We start from the raw sequence: 26669 nt of genomic DNA on the forward strand, positions 1-26669 counted from the left end.
CTCTCCCCATCTGGGGGAAGAGACCCATATGACGTAATAGATTTATAGCAATGATGACCCCTATTATCAAAATGCAGGGGAGAGCCCAACGCATAACTCCCAAAATGGCCGTTCTAGCCATCTGTATTATGGAGGAGGCAAAATTCCATACATCCCCCACACCGTCCTTGATTGCACTCCCAATGTCTTCAGCTCCTCGGCCGATAATGGAACCTAGTACTATCGCAAATTGAGTGATGTCCCTCAGTTTGCTCCATTCGTCCACATGTGGAGTCCGATCCTGTGAACAGGATCCGTTTGTCATGTTGTTAGCATGTGAAAGGGGAAAGACACCCTCTAGGTGAAACCCTCTTCCTGTCCATCCAAACTCTCGGTTCAGCTGTCCTCCTGTTTCCAGATAAGCAGATATGGGTTTCCATGGGGATACAAAGTCAAACAGGGCTTTGTTACATCCCGTACAGGTGTTAAACAGGTGTCGGTTACCACCCCCTCTGTTATTACAATACTGGTTATTGATGAAATTCCATCTGTTTAACAGATATGCCTCCGGTGGCCAATAGTAAGGGAATCCTCTATCTAGAGCATGTTCGAACAGTGTTGCTAGGTTTCCACACTTCAAAGTCTTTGCCTGCCATGTGGCCTCACTCTGCTTTGCCCCCAGCCGTGCAGTGGGGGAAGAGCGATAACAGTTAGCCACTATCAATGGGATGCTTACGGATCGGGGGAATTTGGGGTCATAATACAGTGTTCCGGACCCCCCCGAAACTGCCCTCCACCTCATTAGGTCATCGGTGTCTCGTGAGACTGGGGAATCGTACCAATGCATATTATTCCATGCATGTTCTTGTGGGGGAGGGTTACGTACAATGTAGTACCTTTCTACTATTCTTCAAGGGTCGCATCCTATCTCCTGGGCTTTTGCCAGAGGAAGAGTGCCCCAATGGATCCACGTACTATTAGTCCCATTCCAGGATCTCCCCCTAGTCAGGGTCCGAGTAGAGGCTAAATCCACCATAGCTGAGGTAGCCTCCTCCACATGTAGGTCTGGATAAGCATCCTTTGCTGTACACAGACTCTGGTCATTCTGCGTACAATACTGTTTCCCCCTTCTACCATAAGTAGTTCTGGGGTAAGCCCCGAGCTGGGCCCCCATCGCTTTGAAGCTTGGTTCCAGACCCCATCTCATTATGTAGCCACTAGAGGTCTTCCTGGTGAGAATAAGAGGTGGGGGTAGTAGGATGTCGCCTAATTGTCTCTCTTTAATGTTCACCATAGTGAAAGGTATCTGTGGATCCTTTTCTTTCCAATCGTGTTCCCATTCCAATATATCCTCTTTTTCTGATCCATCGGGATTGAGGTTCGGGTTAGGTTTGCTTTCTTTTGGGGGAGCTTTGTTATTGCTCCCCACGGCCACTACTAATGCTCCGGGGTATGGGGTGCTGGATTTTAGGTCTACATGCCTACCCACATTTAGTTGGAACCCCAAAATCTGAGCAGCTAACTGTTGGTGGATGAACAGGGTCAACTTGGTCTCCTCAGATTCTGGCTCCTTCTGCCAGCATGTAGCCACCAGTTTTACCTCCTCATTAGTGAGGCCTATTCCTGCATAGGCCTTCCATTCATTGAGGTGTCGAGTTGCCAACCTGTGGTCGTGTTTGTCGTACTTTGTGGGTTCTGGCCTCACTCTATACCTCCTCAAATAATTCCTGAAGTTCACACAACAGGTGGCTTCCTGGCCCAGAGTTCCATTCGCGTATGGGCGTGGGACCCCCATATTCCGTGCTTCTCGGCATATAGGGACTAATTCACCCGCTTCGTTAATAATTCTTTTTCCCACTTCAAGGGTGGTGAGACCCCTCCATACCTCATCAGTTTTGGCTAGGTTATCAGATAGGCAATCGAGGAGAGAGTCCAGTATTTGCGTTCCCCACTTTCCCTCGAGTTTCTCCACCTGGCTCGGGGTCAAGGTCGGGACGTCTGTGTACCATAAAGTCCTCCCCCCCGCCAGGGGAAGGCTGCGCACCCACGGAAGTGTAGGTGGGTATGGTTTGATTCTTACCCGTCCGGGGGTTTTACCGCCACGGTCCATTTAAACCATGTAGTGGTGGTCTGAAAAGGGCATCCCCCTGCTTGGTCAGTAGCTGTGAGAGGTATATCCTGTTCAGGCCTTTCCTGGACCTGAGCCTCCGTCTGAGTGTCCTGTCTGGGGGTCAAGAATCTAAAGAAGGTCTCAGCCTCTCGTTCCCATGCCGGGGGCCATTTTGTATACAGGGTCACCTTGGCCAAGGTTGATTCTCCTGTGTTATCACTTGGTTTCCTGCTCAGGTTCACTTCTACTGCTCGGGTTCCATTCAGTCTGGTAGTAGAACAGTTAGATAATTCCTCCCAAGGCCCCCACTCCAGGTCACCCTGATACCTGGAATGTGCTATGACTCTGGTGCAGGGGTATATCCTTGCTCCTCCCTTGGCTAGTTTCATTTTAGTTGAGATTTCGCCCTTGGGGTCAGAAGGGTATACTGCTGTTACCTCTGCTCCCACCGCACCGAGGCAAATCTCGTCCCTCTGAGCGGCCAAGTCTTTCCATGTCATGTATGGATTACATCCCTCCTCTGGGTTTAGTAACCAGCATTGTGGGTCCGGGTCAGGTAGTGAGCAGTCAGGGATTCCTTCCTTTGTCTGACCCGTGTCACTAAAAGAGGTGAATATATAGTCTGACCAGGCCTCCCATCTCTCTGATGTGTTTCTTGGTTCACATGGGACCCGAGTGATCATTCTATAGTGGGTCACTGGTATTCCTTTATATTCCTTAATCGTTGGTTCTTCAAACTCCCATTCAGTACGAGTCCTGGGGTAATCAATTGCCCTTATAAATCCCAGGGTTAGTGCGATGGCGAGTGCTACTAGAGTCACTCTCAGTATACATTTAACTGCCATAGTCTTGGCTGATTTTTTGGGTTGATTCGCCAGGCTTGGTGATATCTCCTCTATGTTTGGAGCGGCCCTGTTCCTGGATTCATTGTCAGAACCTGACTGCTCCCATTCCCGGTCTATATCCATTGTCAAGCAGGTCATGATCTCATTTCGAGCGGCCCTGTTTCCGGATTCGTCATTTGGGCGGGGCACCGCATATGCTCCTTTGTTTAGGCAGGTCATGTGCTCATATATATAGACTATATATATATATAGTCCCTGCCCATATGTGTTGTCTGATTATGACTGGCAGGTCATTGTATGGTGGGTTTGGTGGTGCCGAATATACTGATGTCGGGGTAACGGGTCCTAGTGTGTCATCGGGACTAGGCCCATTGTGCATGGGTATGGGATGTTCCCCGTACTCCGGGGCGACCAGGTTATCGGTGTTTGTGGTCTTCTTCAGATAGGCCATATTCCCCCTTCTCGCCTTCCCTTCGCTGCCTGAGAAGAAAAGGTGAGACGGTTATCGCCTGTGTGCATCGAGCATGTACTACTTGGTTAAGGCTTTTGATTTTCGCCTAATGCGATCCCACATACTGGGCGCCCTCAGGCCTGGTCCCATGCCGTCGGGGTAGTGTACCCTCTTTGGTTTGACCATGGACCCCTTCCTAATGCTTCCTATCACAGGACTGTCTTTCCCAGGGGTAATCTCCACAGAGATGCCTCTGATAGGGTGTGGCATATGCCCCACACTCAGCGTGACAGAGAGTATCACCCATTGGTATTCTTTCCCATTCACTGGTCTCTCTGTATCTCCTGGTGATATGGACTTCCCTTTCGTGCCCGTTTTAGTTATTCCAGGCCCGTCTCTCACCAGTAGTTCTAGTGATAAGGTTTCTCGGAACCCTTCCCTGAGCTAACCACTTATAGTGGTCAACCAATCGAATTCTCCACTGTGCCTGTGTTTAGAGTTGGGGAAGGGCAAGGAGATCAGTCCCGAGGTTAGTAGCACGGCCCTTTTAGCCAGCATCATGCGCACCAGGCTGGCTACATCCAGTAGAAGGTCATTTCCCTTCAGTCTATCATTTGTCATGACCTCCTGTCCTTTGGTGAACAGTCTTGACCTCTCCTCCGTATCCTTTACCCAGAATGTGTCTGGTCCTTTCACCAGGAACATCTTGTCCCCCCTTGAAGGCATTTCCCTGGGGAAACAGGTGTTTATGGTATTCTCGAGATAGGTTTCCATCAGACTGGCCAGGTTTTCTGTGCTGCCCTTGAAGGCTATACCTCCTCGGCCTGCGGCCCCTTTGCGGACTGGGGCATCCCCATCTTGCAGGTATCCTCTGCCCTTTGTCAGGTATATTCCTGAACCTAGTTTTACTTCTGTATGGTCTTGGCATTTGGCCAGAGCATAGCCCAGCCATGAGCACCCGCACTTGGATGCTAACTGTGAGGTCATAGGAGGGTACGCTGCCAGCACTATACGGGGTCCGTATTCGATATAACATGCTTGGCAGATAATGGTTCTGCATCCCCTCGGGCCCTCCTTTGGCCCAAAGGTGTAGGTATCATCGCCTGGGCGATATAGAGGTCTGTGATCCGTAGGGACCTGTTCTGGACGATTCCGTGACGGTCCGTGCCACAGTAGGTTAGTCACCTGGACGAGGCACAAGGTGCATTTATCCAGGTTGTGTCCCCATTTTGTCCATCTGATTATGCTTCCTCCTGGTCCCTCCACAGGTTCTGCTTCCGGGGTGTCGGGATGACGTACTAGTGATCTGTTATCTGACAGATACCCCTTTTTTGCAGCCTTAACTGCTCCGTCAGCCACGCCCATAAAAACACTGGCGCCTCTTATGTTTCCAGCGTCCCCATTCAAAGGGGACAATCCTGGCGCCATACAGATCAATATTTTGTGCCTGGCGCACTCCAGGGCGAAAGGCATGGACTCTCTAAGTCCCGGAACACCGCCCTTTATACCCAATTGGGCCATTTTGCTTCCCGTTTCCTGTGGTGTAGAGCTTGAGACTCCAGCCATTTCCCAATTCTTCACCTGGTTTTGCGGACTTGATCTATGTGCACTATACCTAGGTCCTGCAATCTAAGTCACCTGGGACTAAGTATTTCAATGATGGTATCTTGGCGTTCACACTTCTTGCTGGGATTTCCTGCCAGGGGTTTCCGGAGTACCCACACGGCTTCACCTAAGGAGAAAGGAGAGGAGACAGCCGTGTTATCTTTTGAAACACATCTCTTATCCTCTCTTCCCAAATTCACAGCTTGGTGTATCCTAAGGAGGGAGGTTGGTTCATCCCAGGATCGCAACATATCCTCCTTGATTATCTGCTCTTTTATAGAGCGTACAGCTCTCTCGGCCACCCCGTTTGTATTGGGCTGGTAGGGTACTGAGTATTGGGCCATTACACCCGCTTCCTCCAGTAGTGTCTTTACTGATCTGTGAGTGAAGTAGGTGGCATTATCGATCCTGAGCGATTCGGCCTTTGGCTCTTCCCTTAGGAACTGTGATATGCAGTTGCATATAACTGCAGCTGTCGGAGTGGGGATAGGGTACATTCTGAGTCTACCTGGCCCATTGTCCACTATCACCAGTCCCTGCTTGTGTTTCTTTTTCGTCCCCTCTGACATGGGTCCAAACACGTCGGCAGAAAAATGCAGCCCTGCTTCAGATACTGCTATTCGTCCCGGTGGCACAGGTTCAGGTTTTGTCCCCCTTACCAGCGCACATTGTTCACAGGCCTTCCGGACTGTTATCGCTCTTTGTTTCGCTTTAGGTATGTGAATGTGGTTGGTTCTTAGGTATACCAACATCCTCTTACTTCCGACATGTCCAAGGTTATCATGTACCTGTCGGATCATGTGAGTAGCCTCGTCCTCTGGTACTCTCACCGTGCCTTTGTCTTCCCAGGCCGTGGGCATGACTAAGGCCAGTCTTTTGAGGTTTGGCCCACCGACCTTAAGGCGTTTTTGGGCCAGAGTATCGGCTTCCTTGTTTCCCTGGTAATGGACCCCGGTTTCCTCTGTATGGCTTTTTAGCCATTTCCAGGCTATTTTCATGCCTCTGAATTGTTCCACTATGAGGGCCCAGAGGTCACCATGGGCCATTGGTCTGCCTGTGCTGGTTTCAAACCCTTTGGCTTCCCAGTACTCCAGGTTTTCTGTTCCTCCATTGTAACAGTATTGGCTATCGGTTACAATAAGTAGTTTCGGTATGTGCTTCCCTTTGGCCATTATTATGCCCTCCAGTATAGCTGTTACCTCAGCCATCTGGGCGGATCCATCAGTCCAGCCGCTTGCTGTTTTGATGGTCTCATTGTTGTGTTTTAGAACATAGGCCCACTTTGCCTTTGTTCCGTCCTGTTTGTGCTGACTTCCGTCCGTGTAGAGTACCCAGTTGGGTTCGACCTCAGGCTCTGTGAGCTTGGTTTTCGTTTCTAGGGGACACTTGGTTCCTGTTGTGATAAATCTCATTTTAGGATCCGTCAACATCATCAACCAATGTCCCCATCGTGATGTCATGGCCCTTGAGCCTGTAATAGTTCCCTTAGAGGCACTCTGCAGGGCAGGAAACTCTGTGGTCACTATTATATCTTTGTCCTGAGCCAAGTCTTTCAGGGCATTCCAGAATCTAAATACTCCACATAGGATTCGTTCTTCTTCTGTATACCGCTCCTCCGTATTGGTGAACTGCATGGATAAAAGTAGACAAGGGGTCTTCCCCTTTCTATTCTGACATTTCAGAGTTATCCCTTGCGTACCCTCCACTTGTGGGAATACTTCCAGATGTTTGGTGGGGTCTCTTTTTTCCAGGTCTTTGCAGTTTTCCAGCACATGGGTCTTGAACATCGTCCAGCCTGGGTCAGCTTCCTCTATGGGGATGTTCCTATTCCTAGGGTTTTTTCCCTCGAGAGCTTTGCCTTTCAGTTTGTGGAGTGGGGATGCTTTTGTCGCATAGCCAGGCACATGGGTCATAATGTGGCCGCATTTTCCCATGGCAGAGTCCAGCTGACTCAGGGACACAGGCTCCTCTATGGCCGCTACCTGATCCAGGTATTCCCTGCTGACCGACTTTCCGGTGTCCGTGATGTTGAAACCTAGATACCTCAGGGTATGTTTCGCGATCTCGCACTTCTTGAGGCCTATTTTTAATCCGGCCCTGGAGAGGCGGGTCACTACCTGGTCCAGTAGTTCCAAGTGTTCCTTTTCCGAGTCATTGGTCCAATACACGTCGTCGATGTATATGGTGACCTCCAGACCTCTCAGGATGTCCTCTATGACTCCTTGGAACACATTCGGGGAGTTCTTATACCCTTGTGGTAATACTGTCCATCCATAAGACAGCCCGTTCCAGGTGAACGCCGTCTTTTGGGTGGATAGGGGGTCGATAGGTACTGACCAGAATCCATTAGCCAGGTCAATGCTAGACTTACAACGTTTGTTGGGCAGATTCCTGGTTGTTTGTGCTATGTTTATCATTGTCCTGGTATCTGAGCAAGTTCTGGCATTCAGGGCAATTAGGTTGTGCACTAATCTCCATGATCCATCAGGTTTGGGGACTCCCATTACAGGGGTATTTGTTAGAGCAGAGTCCAACATAGTCAATACGCCCATTTGTTCCAATTCCGTGATGGTTTCTGTCAGTTCCTTTTTGCACCTGGGGTCAACCCTGTGTTGTGCTTGTCTCGGTGGTATGGTCCCTTTTATAGTGTGTGTATACTTGGGGTCCACCCTTCCCACGTCGTTCTTGTGGGTAGCATACAAGCCTCTCTTGAGTATTTCTCGTATGAGGGTTTTCTCGTGACTTTCGGACTCTTCCACAACCTTATCCATTTCGCTCCGTATGTCCACCGGCTTCATATATTTGACACAGACTCTTTGCTGTGGACTTTTCGGGTCACAATCGGGTATGAATTTTTCCTTTTCGTACAGTAGGATCAAGTCTCTTGGGGATAACAGGGGTTCTGAAGTAGGTGGTCCTACCACTCCTGATATCCCATACTTCTCTCCTGTACCCATGAGGGCTCTGGTCCCATTACCTAATTCCACTTCTATAGATCCGGTAATGGGTGTATTTATATGCAGGGAGATTTCCGCCCCGGTGTCTACTAGGTATTGGTCGTTTCCCACTTGACACGTTAACTTCCCATCATTCTCCTGTGTTTTGAGTGCAATGGCATTCAGTAGGGGCCTCTCCTGGGGATCTATATTGAGGGTTAACAGACCCTCTGTCACCCGGCCTTCTTCCCATGCTCGAGTGTCATGTGTCACATTCCCAGGAGGTAAGGATTCTATTGTTTCTCCTTCCGGGATTTGAATTCCTCCCTTTTTGTCCTCATCTCTGCTTGCTGTTCTGGGGTTAGTGTGGCCCACTCGTCTGCAGGTAGGTATTGGTACTTCTTTTTCCCTGTTCTGTCCTTGGTTGTTTTCGGGGGGAACTCCTGGGAGCCCCCCCTTTTCTCGTTTTTTGAGTAGGTAGGTTTAACGTTAGCCGCTGGCTGTTGCTGGGCTCTGGGAGGCCGAATTTGAGCCTTCTCCTCTCGTGGGTTCTCCCCTTTCCTTTCACTTTTATTGTATCTGTGTTGAGAAAGCATTTTGACTTGGTCATACAGCATGCATTCAGTACGTAACTGGTCTCGGGACCATGCTGTGCATTTGGCTGCCAGAAGGTTACCCCCTGGTACTCCTATGAATAGTTTTTCAAGTAGTAAGCCTGATCCTTGCACAGGTCCTCCACGTATGACTGATTCCGCTGCAACAGTGAGAGACAAGCTCCCGTCTCGCACCTGTGGGATTAGTTTCTCCACCATGTTTTCCCCTGGATCTTGACCGGGGGTTCTTACTTCTATTTCCATCATTTGGGCCATTGAAGCCCCTTCGGGGATCTTCAGTCCTTTGAGGTGTCTCAAAATGCGAGCGGCATCCGGGTCATCGTAGAGAGGTGACCCATGGAAAATCTGAGCAATCCTATGGATATAAGCAGCCTGGGTCTCCCCTTGAAGCATTTCTGGGGCCAGTTTTTTGAGCACTTGGGTTTTGCTCAACAATTCTTGTGCTTTGTTGCTTTCTCCATATTGGGTGCTGTCATACAGACTCCTGCCTGTATGTGAACTCTTTCCTCTTGGTCGGTAAATGTCTCCGGGAGATTGGGCTAGTATGGAGTGAGGGCTCACTTCCGGTCGGTGTTCCTCTGTGCTGTGTCTCAGGGCTCGGATTGGGCTTATGGGCAGAGCCTCGTTCAACCAGTTTCTTTCTCTCCTGGCTATTTCGGCCATGGCCCTGTCATGTTTGTACACCTGTTCACGTAGTACGTCATAGCCAGCATGTAAATATGCATGCTTGTATGGTTCCGTTATTCCCGGTGAGACAACACTTTCTCTGCCTCGGGTGACCGGGCTAAGGCCCGAGCCTTTCCCCATGTCACGGGATATGCTGGCATAATATCCCCTGTTTCTTCTCCTGCCAATTCTCCTTCACTTTCGTCGGAGACGTCCTCCAATCCTGAGCTCCAGGTCAAGCCTGAGGGTGACTGAAAGTCGGTGCCCTTCAGGGGGGGCCCTGGGCCTATAGGTCTCAGTTTGAGCGGTTTCACTTAGACCCTTTGAACCTCCCTTACGGGCGCAGTTCCAGGCTAGGTCCCTTTCCACCCCTAGGCTTTACCATCCAGACTCCTCTGGACCGACAAGCCTTAGCTTTCTGCTTCCCGGCATTTTCTTTTCAAAAACACCGATCACAGAAACACTACTCGCTTACTAACTCCTTGAGGATGCTCTGGAGCTTGACCTATCCCGGTCTTCCTCTATTTCTGAGTCCTGATCCGGATCAGTATACTCCGGTTCGCTATTTGTCGGGTCGTCCCCTGACTCCGGGGGACAGCCTAGTCGTCTAAGAATACTCCTGGCCTGGGACCTGGCAGGTTCGCCCTTTTCTGGTTCGAACTGTACTGTCGGTCTCCGGGGAGTGGATGATCTCCCTCTCTCTGTTGTTCGGGAGGAGTTCTGGGAATTGGACTTTTCCTTCCTGGGGACAGTTCCCGACCCCTTAGGGTTTGGAGGGGGAGTGAGAGGTACCGATGCAGGCTCATTGTCCTCATCCTCCTCACTCTCCCCTGCTTTATCCAAGGCCCGGGTTATTCCTTCGTGGTCCTTAGGTTCTACCATGAGACAGATCTCTGTGTGCTCTGCACTCCTTATGGTTGAGATCGCGCTGATTACTGCTTCCCCCAACCATATGCCTCTTTGGCCATATCCTCGAGACCTGCCCCACATCAGGTTTATGGCTAGTCGGTAGGGCATGTCCTTGGTACCATGGCCAGCATATATTTCTCTTTTTTGCAGTAGTTCCTTCATACGGGACACCAGTTTGTCCCAGTTCTTTTGTGAGGACTGTACTTTATTGTACCGGTTTTGGCTTAGGGTCACATGGACAACTTTCTCCGCGTGAAACATATTATAATCACACTCAGTGATTACTGCCTTGCCCGGTTTCAGGGGCTCTTTGGTCCTTCTTTCCATTACCTGTTTCCTCAGGTTCCGGTAGTAAGCGCCTCCTGCCGTTACCATGCTTGTTTCCCATCTACCATAGCTCGTCAATGATGGTCCAGTGAAGGTGAGTATTGACCATGGTGCTTCAGAGTTGTCGGTCCAGACTGGGTAGTTAGTGACTGTTATGTCTGGTGTTTGTATGTGAGAGTTTGTAGATGTTCCTCTCACCCCCTGAGTGTTCACCACGGGGAGAGGTATAGGTTGCTCTCGCTTGTCTCACGTCCTCGTGAACACGTGGTCCTGGGCTTATGCACCGCAGGGAGTAATCTCGCCCTGGGGTTGATGTAGCCATCGGTGTGGTTGATCCCCCCAGTGTCTGGAGTTGTCCCCCGAGAGTAAATCCCCTCATTTCACATCTGGAGGGATCGCTAATTGAGCGGGGTTCCCTCTGGTCCATGTACTTGTGAGTGGGAACAGGCAGTGCTCGGCCTGTTTCTGCTCCTGAGTCCTGACTACGTTCCTGTGTCATCCCCTCCTGGGTGTGTCTCGCACAGGTAAACTGGAGCTCAGGGCTTTCAGGGTTAGTGAAACCCCCTGAGCCTTCTTTCTCCGCGCTTGGAGGCAGAGTGTCTGGTGTTTCCTCATACATCCTCCCGGGTCCTGACGGGGGCCACGTAATCTGGGCCCTCTGTTCTGAGTGACCCACTTCCCGCAGTGTTCCCTGAGGACCAGACCATGTCTGGTTTCTGTATGCCAGCTCGTTCATGACCTGTGTGAGGTCTCCGACCATAGTGGGCTCAATTTCTTCGAACAGATTTCCCCAGCCATTGCGGTAATGTGATGGCCATGCCTCCATTTGAGCTCTGCGCACTGTGTTTGCTTGGTATTTATCCGGGACTAGCAAGACCACTGCCATTGATGCCGCTGGTATTTCCTGGTAGGCTTCCAAGAAGCACCATATGCTCGTGTTGACATCATAGTGCCAAATCCCTGTTCCAAACAATGTCATGACTAGGCTTGTTATGCCTACTCCCTGGGCTTGTCTGAAAATATTCCTGTAATATGCCAGGAGTACTCGGGTTTGGCCTTCAAGGTCTGTTCCGGGCAGCACGTCCTGCATGGCAATTGTTCAAGTTCAAGTTCAAGTTCTTTAATAGTTGTCATACAGAAGTACAGAATACTTTCATACAAAATGCTTCTTACTGTTACGCTCCAGAGACTGTGCTAGACAAGATAGTATCAAATAACATAATAACATATAGCATGAATTTAGAAGAAGAAAATGAGGTCACAGTGTTCGGTATAGACATATGTACAATGTTCTGAGTTACCATATAATATACAATACACAATACTATGCAGTGTACTAATGTACAGTACTATCTAGTGCAAAGCAGAAATGGGATGAGGTACAATTTTAGGTACAATTTACAGTAAGGTGTACGAGTTGTAGTGCAATCCTTCATCCATAAATATAAAGTGTGGGGAGTGGGTGCTACAGTGTGTTTGTTTAAAGTGGGTGTGTGCTATAAAGTGTGTGGAGTGGGTGCTACAGTGTGTTTGTTTAAAGTGAGTGTGTGCGTGTGGATGTGTGTGCTATGTGCGTTTGGTGGTTGTTGTTGTGTAGTGTTCATTCATTGTTCGTTTAGCAGCCTGATGGCCTGGGGATAGAAGCTACTTCTGAGTCTTTCTGTGCTCGCCTTGAGACTCCGGTATCGCTTGCCTGACCGCAGCAGTTCAAAGAGGCAGTTGTTCGGGTGACTGGAGTCTTTAATGATTCTCTTAGCCTTGCCCTTGCAACGCTTGTAGTAAATGTTCTGGAGGGTGGGGAGCCCCCCTCCAATTGTGCGTTCGGCTGAACGTGTCACTCTTTGTAGTCTGCTTCGGTCTTTTGCAGTGCTATTCCCAAACCAGGAGGTGATGTTGCCGGTCAAGATGCTCTCTATTGTACATGAGTAGAAGTTCTTAAGGATCTTCTGGCTGACTTGGAACTTCCTTAGGCGCCTGAGGAAGTAGAGGCGTTGTCGTGCCTTCTTCACCACACTGTTAATGTGTGTGGTCCATGTCAAGTCCTCGGATATGTAGGCTCCGAGGTACTTGAAGCTGTTGACTCTCTCAACCGGTGCCCCGTCGATGCTGAGGGGGCTGTAGTCCTTGACCCCCGACCTCCTGAAGTCCACAATCATCTCCTTTGTTTTGCTGACGTTCAGGGAGAGGCTGTTTTCCTGGCACCATCCCGCCAGGACCTTGACCTCTTCCAGGTAGGCCCTCTCGTCGTTGGCAGAGATCAGGCCCACCACCACTGTGTCGTCAGCAAATTTGACGATTGTATTGCTACTCCGCTGAGCCACACAGTCGTGTGTGTACAGGGAGTAGAGGAGGGGACTCAGAACACAGCCCTGGGGGGCCCCTATGTTGAGGGTGATGTATGAGGAGGTGCAGTTGCCTGCTCTCACCACCTGGGGTCTGCCAGTCAGGAAGTCCAAGACCCACTGGCAGAGGTCATAGCCCAAGCCCAGGTCCCTGAGCTTGGCTATGAGTATGGAGGGGACTATGGTATTGAATGCCGAGCTGTAGTCGATGAATAGCATTCTCACATAGTTCCCCTGCCTCTTGTCCAGGTGTGATGCTGCTGTGTGCAGCACATGGGATATGGCGTCCTCCGTGGACCTGTTGGGGCGGTATGCAAATTGCAGGGGGTCCATGTTGATGGGGAGGGAGGAGCAGATGTAGCCCTTTACTAGCTTCTCAAAGCACTTCATGGCTATGGAGGTGAGAGCTACAGGGCGGTAGTCGTTGAGGCAAGCAGGCTTGGATTTTTTGGGTACAGGGATAATAGTGGACTTCTTCAGGCAGGTGGGGATGACAGCCTGTTCTAAGGACAGGTTAAATATGTCAGTGAATACTGGGGCCAGTTGGTCGGCACAGACTTTTAGGACGCGGCCGGGGATACCGTCCGGACCTGCTGCCTTCCTGATATTCACTTTTTTAAAGGTCCGCCTCACCTCATGCTCTGTTACCCTGAACACTGCGCCTCCATCAGCAGCCGACCCCCCCCCCCCCCCCATTGCCGAGGCTTGTGAGCTGGTGTTGTTATTACCAGCATCAAACCTCGCATAGAAGGTATTGAGGTCGTTTGCTAAGGAGATGTCACTGTTCAGTTTGAGGGAGGCGCCTTTGTAGTCTGTCATCGTTTTGAGCCCCTGCCACATAGCTCTAGAGTCAGCTTGTTCAAACTGGAGTTCAATTTTATCCCTGTAGCGCCGTTTGGCCTCTGACACTGTCCTCCTTACGTTGTGTCGCGCCACCTTGTGGTCATTCATGTTGCCTGCCACTAGGCCGTCATTGTATGCTTTGGTGCGCTCTCTCAGAGCTTCACGGACGGATTTGTCTACCCAGGGTTTTTGATTTGGGTAAACTTTCATTTTGGTAGTGGGGATTGTTTCTTTCACCCTAGTACAAACATAGTCCAGCACTGTCTCCGTGTAGACATTAATGTTATCTGTGTCACGGAACACATTCCAGTCTGTGTAGTGAAACACTGACCGGATCGTCTCTTCTGACGTCAGATCCCATTTCTGCACCTCTCGCGAGACTACGGGAGTACTTTTAATTCTCTGTTTGTACTTTGGTGAAAGAAAAATTGACGCGTGATCTGATTTACCAAAGCCACTATCAGAATGAGCCTTGTAGCCACCTTTAAATTGCGTGTAACAGTGATCTAGGATGTTACCGCCTCTGGTGTTGCAAGTCACATGCTGATAGAAGTCAGGCAATACCTTTCTCAGATTGGCGCTATTGAAATCTCCCAGTACTAAAATGGCGGCGTTAACATTAGCCACTTGTATTCTATTTACCTCGTCGTGTAGTCTGGAGAGCGCAACCTTGTTGCTGGCTTGCGGTGGAATATACACTCCGATCAGGACGATCGCCGTTAACTCTCTCGGGAGGAAGAAAGGACGACACTTGATGGTTATATATTCCAGTTCTGGGGAGCAGTGGTTGGATAATTCCTTCACGTTCGTTGGATCACTCCAATTTTTGTTAAACATGAAGGCAATACCTCCTCCACGTTGTTTACCGGACTCTGATGACCGATCCTTGCGATGGATAAAGAAGTGATCCGCTGGTTGAATTGCGTGATCTGGAACCTCCGGTGTGAGCCATGTTTCGGTGAAGCAGAGGACATTGCAGTCCCTAACGTCTCTTTGATATTGAATCCTTGCTCGGATGTCATCCAGTTTATTATCAATTGATTGTACATTGGCTAGCAATATACTGGGCAGTGGTGTACGGTGGCGTCTGGATCTCAGCCTGTTACGGATCCCAGCCCTCTTTCCTCATCGTCTTTTCCTGGGCTCTGGGAACAAAGGATCTGGTCCTAATCTCCGGAGAATTTCTTCAGGCCATTGATGCGGTTCGGAAAGCTGATCCAGCGAGTAATCCAGTTGGTACATTTCCCGTAATCCAATGTCTATGAGTGACTGACGGTCATATACATTAAATGCACCAACAGTTGGTACGCACAAAACTCTAAAAACTATAAATATTAACAAAAGTAAACACAATTGTCCGTATCCCCTTGTAACCCTTATTTTTAAGTAGGTAGGGGACTCCTACCAGCACCGTGCCGTCCTTAACGAGGTTATGAGGTTGTCTGGCCACTTCTCTTGCGCACCAGTCGGCGTAACCGGGTCCTGCCATATCTTGTATGGTTTTTGCCATTCCTCCTCCATTACGTAGGCCTCGGTTGGCCGGGTTAACCACAAACATGTGGTTTCCTTTTGGTACAAAGTTTTGTAACCATATGGAGCAGACCCATAGGTGCTGTATATGCTTAGGGTTTCCTGGTTGAGATCTGGGTTTAATAGTACAAGAGATTTCATTCAATCTTGACATGCCAGGGGGCATGGTCTGCTCCTCTCACGGAGAGTCTGGTGTAGGGATTTGGGGCAGGGGGTTCCACTGTCCCTGAAGTCCCAGGCTGTCGGGCCAGTATGCGGGGGCCGTAGCTGCCGGGACCTTTCGTGTTCCAATTACTGCCTGCGGTACAGCTGGCAGCTCTGGGTATAGTGATTCGCTTGGTTCTGTGAATTCCTTACTTCCCGCAAACGTTTCAGGGGACTCTGGGTTTTCTCCCCGCTCTCCTAGGTAGTTTAGTCCCATGCCGGGTATGAAAACTCCCAATCCATCATCCGAGGGTAATTCCTCGTCCTCTGTGATGTGGGAATGATTGTGAGACATCGTGTTAGTACTGGCTCGTTAGCCGGCGCTGCTGTAGTCTCGGGCTAGGTAGCCTGCTATTTATTCCTGTTCGCAATGGCTAGTTAGCCTATGGTGAGCCAGTTAGCCCATGTCTGGCTAGGGCCAGTTCACTTTCTGGTAGCACTGGCTTGTTAGCCTATATTCCAGTGGGCTCCGTTTTGGTCGCCTCCAGTTAGCATTCAATTCACTTGTGGCTAGTTAGCCTGCATTCCAGTGGGCTCCGTTTTGGTCGCCTCCAGTTAGCATTCAATTCACTTGTGGCTAGTTAGCCTGCATTCCAGTGGGCTCCGTTTTGGTCGCCTCCAGTTAGCATTCAATTCACTTGTGGCTAGTTAGCCTGCATTCCAGTGGGCTCCGTTTTGGTCGCCTCCAGTTAGCATTCAATTCACTTGTGGCTAGTTAGCCTGCATTCCAGTGGGCTCCGTTTTGGTCGCCTCCAGTTAGCATTCAATTCACTTGTGGCTAGTTAGCCTGCATTCCAGTGGGCTCCGTTTTGGTCGCCTCCAGTTAGCATTCAATTCACTTGTGGCTAGTTAGCCTGCATTCCAGTGGGCTCCGTTTTGGTCGCCTCCAGTTAGCATTCAATTCACTTGTGGCTAGTTAGCCTGCATTCCAGTGGGCTCCGTTTTGGACGCCTCCAGTTAGCATTCAATTCACTTGTGGCTAGTTAGCCTGCATTCCAGTGGGCTAGGGCTATGTAGCCTCCTGTAGCCTCGGGCTAGGTAGCTTCCTGTTCGCACCTGCAGATCACAAAGTAGAGCTTTCTACTAAAGTGCGAGAGACGGATCCTTCCCCCGAGGGGAAGGACCTTCCCAAGTAGAGCTTTCCACTTTTTGGTTCTTGACTTTAAGTAAACATTACGTTACCTTTTAGTCGCAAGTAAACGTTACTTTAATCACAAAAATAGAGCCTTCTATTGAAGTGTGATTTTTTTCTTTGAGTAGAGCCTTCTACGTTAGGTTTTTGACTTTAAGTAAACATTACGTTACCTTTTAGTCGCAAGTAAACGTTACTTTAATCACAAAAATAGAGCCTTCTATTGAAGTGTGATTTTTTTTCTTAGAGTAGAGCCTTCTACGTTAGGTTTTGTCAAATCTGTAATAAATTTTACTCCAGAAGCATTTGACAGTAGTCATGTTCTCTTCGGCTGTTAACATCTATTCAATTAGTATAAATGCCCAACGCCAGGGACGCCATGATATATGCCACGCTAGATCAGGTCAGTTTGATAACCCCATAACTCATTGGTCCGCTCATCTGGACATCAAACAGCGTCCTGCAATGTCTCTGACGCTCAGAATCCAATGGGCCTCAAAAATGTGGTGTTGAAAACTCCCAATCCATCATCCGAGGGTAATTCCTCGTCCTCTGTGATGTGGGAATGATTGTGAGACATCGTGTTAGTACTGGCTCGTTAGCCGGCGCTGCTGTAGTCTCGGGCTAGGTAGCCTGCTATTTATTCCTGTTCGCAATGGCTAGTTAGCCTGTGGTGAGCCAGTTAGCCCATGTCTGGCTAGGGCCAGTTCACTTTCTGGTAGCACTGGCTTGTTAGCCTATATTCCAGTGGGCTCCGTTTTGGTTGCCTCCAGTTAGCATTCAATTCACTTGTGGCTAGTTAGCCTGCATTCCAGTGGGCTCCGTTTTGGTCGCCTCCAGTTAGCATTCAATTCACTTGTGGCTAGTTAGCCTGCATTCCAGTGGGCTCCGTTTTGGTCGCCTCCAGTTAGCATTCAATTCACTTGTGGCTAGTTAGCCTGCATTCCAGTGGGCTCCGTTTTGGTCGCCTCCAGTTAGCATTCAATTCACTTGTGGCTAGTTAGCCTGCATTCCAGTGGGCTCCGTTTTGGTCGCCTCCAGTTAGCATTCAATTCACTTGTGGCTAGTTAGCCTGCATTCCAGTGGGCTCCGTTTTGGTCGCCTCCAGTTAGCATTCAATTCACTTGTGGCTAGTTAGCCTGCATTCCAGTGGGCTCCGTTTTGGATGCCTCCAGTTAGCATTCAATTCACTTGTGGCTAGTTAGCCTGCATTCCAGTGGGCTAGGGCTATGTAGCCTCCTGTAGCCTCGGGCTAGGTAGCTTCCTGTTCGCACCTGCAGATCACAAAGTAGAGCTTTCTACTAAAGTGCGAGAGACGGATCCTTCCCCCGAGGGGAAGGACCTTCCCAAGTAGAGCTTTCCACTTTTTGGTTCTTGACTTTAAGTAAACATTACGTTACCTTTTAGTCGCAAGTAAACGTTACTTTAATCACAAAAATAGAGCCTTCTATTGAAGTGTGATTTTTTTCTTTGAGTAGAGCCTTCTACGTTAGGTTTTTGACTTTAAGTAAACATTACGTTACCTTTTAGTCGCAAGTAAACGTTACTTTAATCACAAAAATAGAGCCTTCTATTGAAGTGTGATTTTTTTTCTTAGAGTAGAGCCTTCTACGTTAGGTTTTGTCAAATCTGTAATAAATTTTACTCCAGAAGCATTTGACAGTAGTCATGTTCTCTTCGGCTGTTAACATCTATTCAATTAGTATAAATGCCCAACGCCAGGGACGCCATGATATATGCCACGCTAGATCAGGTCAGTTTGATAACCCCATAACTCATTGGTCCGCTCATCTGGACATCAAACAGCGTCCTGCAATGTCTCTGACGCTCAGAATCCAATGGGCCTCAAAAATGTGGTGTTGTTACAAATGACCTGTAATATAACGAATGCACGTTTCGACCCCCTCCGTCATTGACTAGGTCAAGTGATAGAAGTTGCGAAATCTCTATTTTGTTTGATCACTGGGAAGGTGTTGACAAGTATGACCCTGTCGTTTATCAGATGATATCCATTTCCCTAATCCGTCACACGGCAACTTGGAGAGAGTTACTCGACAAAGTCTCCATGCAACGCTTACTATCTAGAGACATAATTCTATATCATTTGAATATGCCTAAATTATCTACTTCTTTTTTAGGTCTCTGTAGTGAGAAGGAAGACATATGTAATCATTACCGCTAAAGTTTTTATATCATAAAACAATGTGTCTACGGGGCAGCGTTCCTGCCTTTACCTTTATCATGCAGAATGAGTTCTTAAAAGTGCAACATATTTTAAAGCTTACCAAGATGGTCAGAAGGATTAACACGAAGTAGTTTCCAAAAGGTTTTAATTAAAAAAATACAAGAGTACAAAGAAATGCAAAATCGGGTTACAAAGCACAAAAAGTTCCTCTAAAACATGTCAGAATGCAAAATCAAAATCTGTCTGTCTCTAGCGAGCTGGCCTTTTTATAAGGTCTGTCACGTCACGCCATCGTCAGTACATAGCTCCAATCATTGTACAGTACGTGTCATATCATTCCTTCCGTTATTTGTTACTTTGCAGTTACATATCAGATAAAGTAATTCATAAGAATAAAATCCCCCCTCTGACTAGGGCCCTGCTCCTCTTCCAACATTCCAATCGTTAACTCCCTTACTGCATGGGCCTCTCTCGTTCTGACTTACTCTAACAGTGAGAGAAGCAGACAGATCAGTACAGACCAGGCAAATCATTCTGTAGGTATCATCGCCAAGCATATCATTCTTTTTAAGCAGAAAATTATGAAACATATAATTAATATAGCATTATATATATATATATATATATATATATATATATATATATATATATATATATATATATATATATATATATATATATATATATATATATATATATATATATATATATATATATACCTTTATACCAACAGTATATATGTTTCCATAATTATTACATGTGAAAAATAGTTTATACGGCTATAGTGGCCCCTCCCTTCTCCATGGCCTCACATTTATTACATACACAAAATGGTAGAACAGGAATCACTGTTCACACAACAATATAATCACTGTCTTCCAACCAGAGTTAGAACCCATGGCGTTGCTTTTGATTATATTTTTACCAACATTTCTTTTATTGATAAGGCTTGCTGTTTGTGTAACTGGCTTTCTTTCTTGGCTTTTTTGGTTTTTCGTATTCAGACCAATATCTCGTCGTGGGGGGGAAGAACATGTGGCATCTGGCAAACGTAAAGTCACTGGTTGGCGAGAGGTCATCAATATTGGGTCCTGCTGGCTGGGACCCTTTACAGAAACTAATGTAGACTAAGTCTGAACTAAACAAGTATTTAAATTATTTTTTAAATTTTTTTTTTAATCTTTTTCCTCCTTTTTTCCGTTTTTCTCCCCTCCCACTGTTAGTCGTTGTGCCAATTCCCAATCCCCTTCCTGGTCGTTGCGCACTCTACCCCCTACCATCAGTCTGGGAGGGTGGAGACTATCACATGCTTCCTCCGACACATGTCCAGCCAGCCCACCGCTTTTCACCTGGCAGCGCGGACTCTCACTGAGAGTGTAACGTGTCGAAGGGTCACACTACCTCTCTTAGATCCTTCCCTCGCTGTGCAGGTGCCCCGACCGAACTGTAGGAGTCGCTGTCCACAATGACCCAGACCCACCCACCGGCTTCCCACCCTCTAACACTGCCAATTATGTTAGTATGACGGCCGGCCACGCCGGAAGCAACGCTGACAGCTGGGCTCGATACCAGTGTCTCTTGCGTTGGTGACGAGTGCCTTGCCCGCTGCGCCACCCAGCTGCCTAAACAATGCTTTTTTAAACTAGTGATAAAGGAGATCACCTGAATAACAGAATCAAAGGGAACATTTCTGGGAACATTCTGTCAAAGCCTTAAATGAAGTGGAGTCCAGTGTTCAATCTGGATGTGAACTGAGCTCCTTGGAGATCCTACTCTGAGCCCTGGGCCCCGTTCCCCGTACCTGGATAACTGAGTTAGCCGGATAACTTTCGGTGAAGTCTGACTTAAGCCGGACTTTCCCGTTCCCCGAAGCTGGATTGTCCAAATCACCATGACAACAGATCAAAAAGTTTGAGCCTGGTCGAGGGCAGGGTTTAAGTTCAAGTTAGCCGGATGAAGCATGGCCACGCCCCCGCAAAGAAGTGAGATCGTTTCCTGAAATTATTCCCACAGTCTAGGATCTGCTTTATACCATTCTGAATTACGTTCTTGTGCTCCATTCTTCCAGAGGGGGCTTTTGAAATGTAAAATAGACCCAAAATGCTGATACTAAATTCACTTTGTCCTAAATAATGCACGTTATATATACCGTGGCGCTCGCTCGGTGCGATGTACACATTATGTGGTTATTTTAACAATGCGCAGCATTGCAAATGTGAATCCCGCGGGGATATCCTTAATGATTGAAACCTATCGCTCGTTTGGCTCTGATTCCTTTCATATTCTCCGCTGTGGATGAGGAGCGAGGAAGGAGAGGAGCGCCTGGATTTTGTTTCATTCAAGCATAAAATTGAAGTGTCTATGCGTGGATTGTGGATCTTGTGTGATATTGTAACTGGGATTAAAATGTCTGATGAGATGCGCTGATTGACGGATTTGAGAAATTGAATGAGCCGTTGACGTCACATTAATGAATGAGAATAAAGAGATAAAACGTCATTCAAAATAAAGAATATTCTAAACACGGGTCTCTCGTTCATTAATGTATAAACAATGGATTTATACCATCTGGCACAGTGGCACAGCGGTAGTGCTCAATCCTGGCAACCCGGCGACCGGTGTTCGAAACCCCGTGTTTCCAATATAATTTTTTGGAATATAATATTAATGATTATACGCAAAGGTAGCCTAGTTTTAAGTTAAAATATTATAAATCTACATGCATTGAGGATGTCATTCCTTATATAGCTCTCAACGTGCACCAAATTGAATTATTCCTACATTGCAAGAAGAAGGAAAAGACTAGGTTTCGAACCCCGGTCGTCTGCGTGAAAGTCAAAAGAGGAACCCGTTACACCACAGTGGAGATAAGTAAAAGATCGACCATACATCAATCAATGGGAAGAGAGCCGTATCGTTATTCTGTATAACAGTTTAACTAATTATTTTCGCTAGCAAGATCTCATTTGATTATTCAATCCAGCAGGCAAGTTTAAAGGAATATAATCTGATTGATTGAGGTAATGAGGGACTTAAAATTAGCCTATAGATAACGCATTTAACTTGTCGGCGAGGCGATTGAGCCGTACTGCAATATGTTAATAAAGTTTTAAATCAATTAATCAATCAATGCCGCTAGAGAATCAGGATCTCTGCTATCGATACGTGCTGGCTTTTCAACTGAAGCGGCCGCGCGCACTTATCCTGGGTCTCAAGTCTGGTTCTAGTTAACGAGACTGAATCCACCTTCGAGGAACATGAAAATCCCGGCTTCAAACATCGGGTTAACTGAAGCTGGATAATGGCCCTCTTGATCGACTTAGTTGAACCAGGTACGGGGAATAGGGCCCTGAGCCCTGAGCTCCTCTTCATCATAAAACCATCCTACTCTGAGCCCTGAGCTCCTCTTCATCATAAAACCACCCTATTCTTAGCCCTGAGCTCCTCTTCATCATAAAACCACCCTACTCTGAGCCCTGAGCTCCTCTTCTGCCAGTGGTGACCTCAGGAAGCTCCAGGTGGTCCAGAACAGGGCAGCACTGTTGGTACTGGGCTGCTCACTAAGGTCTAATGTGAACCGTATGCATGCCCGCCTCTCTTGGCTTAAAGTTAACAATAGGTTGTCTTTTAATACACTTGTGCTGTTCAAGTCGGTCATGAGCAGTAAAACTCCTGTGTTTATACATAAACAGATTGTTTTTAGTAATACTGTGCATGATCATTACACTAGAGGTTCCAGTAGTGGGGGCGGTCCAGTAGTGTGGGGCGGCTATGGCTCAGGGGTAGAGCGGGGCGTCCAATGATCGAAGGGTTGGTGGTTCGAATCCCGCTCAAGCCCATGTCCATCCCATTGCCGTTGTGTCCTTGGACAAGACACTTAACCTACTTGCCTTTTATGCATGTGAATGAATGTTGGTGGTGGTCGGAGGGGCCGTAGGCGATGATTATTCGCCACTCTTCTGTGAGTCTGCCTCAGGGCAGCTCTGGCTGCAATTGTAGCTTACCACCACCGGTATGACTGTGTATGAACGAATAATGGACTCTGTGAAGCGCTCTGGATCAGTGAAGAGCGCTATATAAATCCAATCCATTATTATTATTATTATTTAGTGGACAGCTTGAATTGCAAGGTCCAAAAACAAACGCTTTAAGGAGATCTTTTATTTTGAGATCATTGACACTTTGGAATAACCTGCCTCAAAACCTCTGCTGCATTTACAGTAAATTAACTTTAAAAAATAATCTGAAATAGTATTTAACACTGTAAAGTATTTTTGTTTTGTTTTTTAGTTTTCTGTTTCTTTGCTCACGTAATTTTTAGTGCTGTCAGGCGATTAAAAAATGTATCTAATTAATTACAGGATTTGTAATTAATTAATCTAATTAATCACATTTTAATCGCATAACCATTTTATGCCTGATATTCTATATTCTATAATCATATTTCAAATTGCATGTGTCCGGATGGCAGAATTCAGTACTGTATCTACAAAACCTTCTGTTTAATCATCTTCCATCTATTCATTTGCTTAGATTTTTCAGGTCTGGTCAATTTGAGCATGGTGTTATTCAGTCAAAGATAAAAGAAAATGTATTGATATTCTCATTTGGTTCATTACAATTTACTCAAAATAGAATGTTCATTCAATCACCGCGCAGATTGATTGATTGAATGAAAATGTTATTAACAGATTGCAGAATGGGTACAATACAGTAACGGCTCTATACAAACAATTGTTAAGTGGATGCAGACCAGAGAAAGACTTTCGTCTTGTTTACATCAGGGTCCCCCATTTTCAATTCATAATGAATTGTAAGTAAGGGTGCAACTTGCACCGTGCAATCCATTCTTTGTGGATCTAGCCCACAGTATTTCTGACACTAGGAATACATTCCCTGGGATGCATAGATGTCCCTAGAATCAGATACCAAGAACATGCAAATAGACCATATTAAAAAATAAAGTCTGTAAATGTGTATTCTACAAATTGGTTTTTAATATTTGATATTTTTATTAGTTTTTTTTAGACATTACAGTAGACAATACGAACGTAACATACATACACTTATCGACAAAACAAACAAAAGACATAATTTTTTTTAAACAGATCAACACCAAAAAAGCTGTAGAAAGAAATATATATATATAATAATAATATATATAATATATAATAATATACATAACATAATATCTAATAATAATATATATATATATATATATCATTATATATAATAATAATAATAATTAGATTAATAAAAAAGAAAAAAGAAAATGTATATATATATATAGAATAAAAGAAAAGATAAAAAATAGAAAGTTCTCAGAGTATTTCGTGTTACAGAGTCGTTCCTATACAGTGTCCTTGTTTCAGGAGGTGAGAGACGTAGTTAACCGTTCCACATACGAGATAAAGGGTTGCCACACCACATCAAATTTCCCACTTGATTCCCGTAAAGTATATTTAATCTTTTCAACTTTTAAATGGTACATTACATCGCAAATCCATCTGCCAAATGAGGGAGGATGTTCATCTTTCCAGTTCATAAGAATGAGACGTCTTGCTAGAAGGGAGGAGTAAGTGATGCAGTTCAGTTGTGCTTTTAGATGTAAGTCGTCGGAGAGAACACCAAAAAAAACCAGGAAGTGACACGGTTCCAGTACCCGACCTGCCAGGTCTGAGTAGAGCTTAAATATGGACGACCAGAAGTCTGCTAAGCTAGGACATGACCAAAATGTGTGGTACAGTCCGGCCGGGGCTTGTTTGCATCTGTTACAAGTAGGACTAACCTCAGGGAACATTTTGAGTTTGAGTTTGGATATATGTAGCCGATGTACAATCTTAAATTGAATAAGCCTGTGTCTCGCACAAATAGATGAAGCATGAAAATGTTTTAGTATTCTTGACCACACCTCTTCTGATATGTCTATTCCAAAGTCCCTTTCCCATTGCCCCTTTATTATTGAGAGTGACGAGTCCTCCATCTCGAAAATGTTCATATAAAGCTTAGACATAGTTCCCTTGAGCTCAGGTTTTATCTCCAGGATTGAGTCCAGTGATGTATCTGGAGGCAGGGATGGAAATGTAGTGGATTGACTACGTATAGTTTCTAATTTGTAGGTAACGAAAGAAGTGGTGTGATGGCAGATCATATTTGTTCTTAATTTGTTCAAATGACATAAATATGTTGCTTTCATAGAGCAGTCTCGTGTTCAAAAATCCCTTTTTGAACCACTGATCAAATACGTTATCTAGGAGGGAGGCCGGAAACAGATGATTTGCTGCAATTGGAGCATAAGTAGACATAGATTAAACCATAACTTTTTCTAAATTGAGAACACATTTTCAGGGAGTGTAACACTACAGGATTTAGACAGGGCTGGGGAGATTACAGGGGAATTGAAGAGCACAAAAGAGCGGAGTGAAATGCGGGCGGTAGAACTAGCTTCAATGTGTAACCAGGCAGGAACGTCCGGAGCAGATGTATCATGTAGCCAGAACAGTAAACTTCTAATATTCACGGCCCAATAATATATTTGGAAGTTTGGTAAGATCTTGGCGTGTTCGGTCCAAGAGTGGTGTAAAGTTGGCCTTTAGTAATTGGGAGTGGGACTTTGTGATAGATATACCCAGATAGGTAAATCTATTGTTTGTGACCTTAAAGGGCAAAGAATTAAAAGAAACATGGCTGGCCACATTGTTAATGGGTACAAGTTCACTTTTATCAAGGTTGAGTTTATACCCTGAGAATTCACCGAATTTCCTGAGTGTGTCAAGGATATGTGGGATAGACAAAAGATGATCAGATATATAGAGGAGTACATCGTCAGCGTATAAGGAGATTTTGTGCTCCCGCGTCGCTCTAACTATCCCTTTAATATCTGGGCATTGTCGAAAGGACGTTGCCAGAGGTTCCATAACCAGGGCAAAAAGCAGTGGGGATAGAGGGCATCCCTGTCTCGCCCGCGCTGAAGGGGGAAATATGTTGAATGTACATTATTTGTTCTAACTGAGGCCATGGGGTCGGTGTATAACAGTCTGACCCAGGAGATAAAAACGTCACCGAAGCCGAACCGCCGGAGAGCGTAGAACAGGTAGCCCCATTCCACACGATCGAAGGCTTTCTCAGCGTCCAGCGACATGAGTACCTCTGGGCGCTGTGTTGACGTCTCTGTGTACAGGATATTAAATGCACGTCTAATATTGAAGAAGGAGTGTCTGTTTCTGATGAAGCCCGTTTGGTCCAAATTGATAATAGATGGCAAAACAGATTCTAGGCGGAGAGCTAGCACCTTAGCTAAGATCTTAACATCAACGTTAAGCAAACTTATTGGACGATATGAGGAGCAACTAAGAGCATCTTTACCTTTCTTTAAGAGCACGGAAATTGACGCCTGGCGGAGGGTTGGGGGTAGGCTTGACTGAGTCAAACTATCATCAAAAAATGGCTGCAAATAAGGGATTCAATTTAGGGGAGAACTTTTTGTAAAACTCTGTTGGAAAACCATCTGGTCCTGGGCATTTGCCACTTTGCATACACATAACAGCATTATTTATTTCATCTAATGTAATGGAGTTATCTAGGGTCTCTCTAGAGTCCTCATCAACGGTGGGTATGTCTAGTCCTTCAAAGAAAGTGTCCATCAGGCCCGATTCAGTTGGATGTTCAGTTTCATATAGATTAGAATAGAAATTACGAAATTGTTCATTAATACCTGAGGGGTCAGTCTTTAAGCCAGTCGGAGTCAATTTGGTCAATGACCTGAGTGGCAAATGCTTGTCTCAAACTATGTGCGAGGGCTCTACTCGGTTTCTCACCCTGTTCATAAGAGATGTGCCTAGCCTTCAGAAGAGCACGTTCTGCCTGCCCAGTTGAGTGTATCAAACTCTGTCTGATGTAAAAGCCGTTCTTTATAAAGCTCTGGAGTTGGGATAGAAGCATAAGCTCTGTCTGCATTCAAGATCAGTTTTAGGAGTTGCGATTGTCTTTCT

This window comes from Notolepis coatsorum, assembly GCF_963971535.1.
Source record: "Notolepis coatsorum genome assembly, chromosome: 7".
NCBI lineage: Eukaryota > Metazoa > Chordata > Actinopteri > Aulopiformes > Paralepididae > Notolepis > Notolepis coatsorum.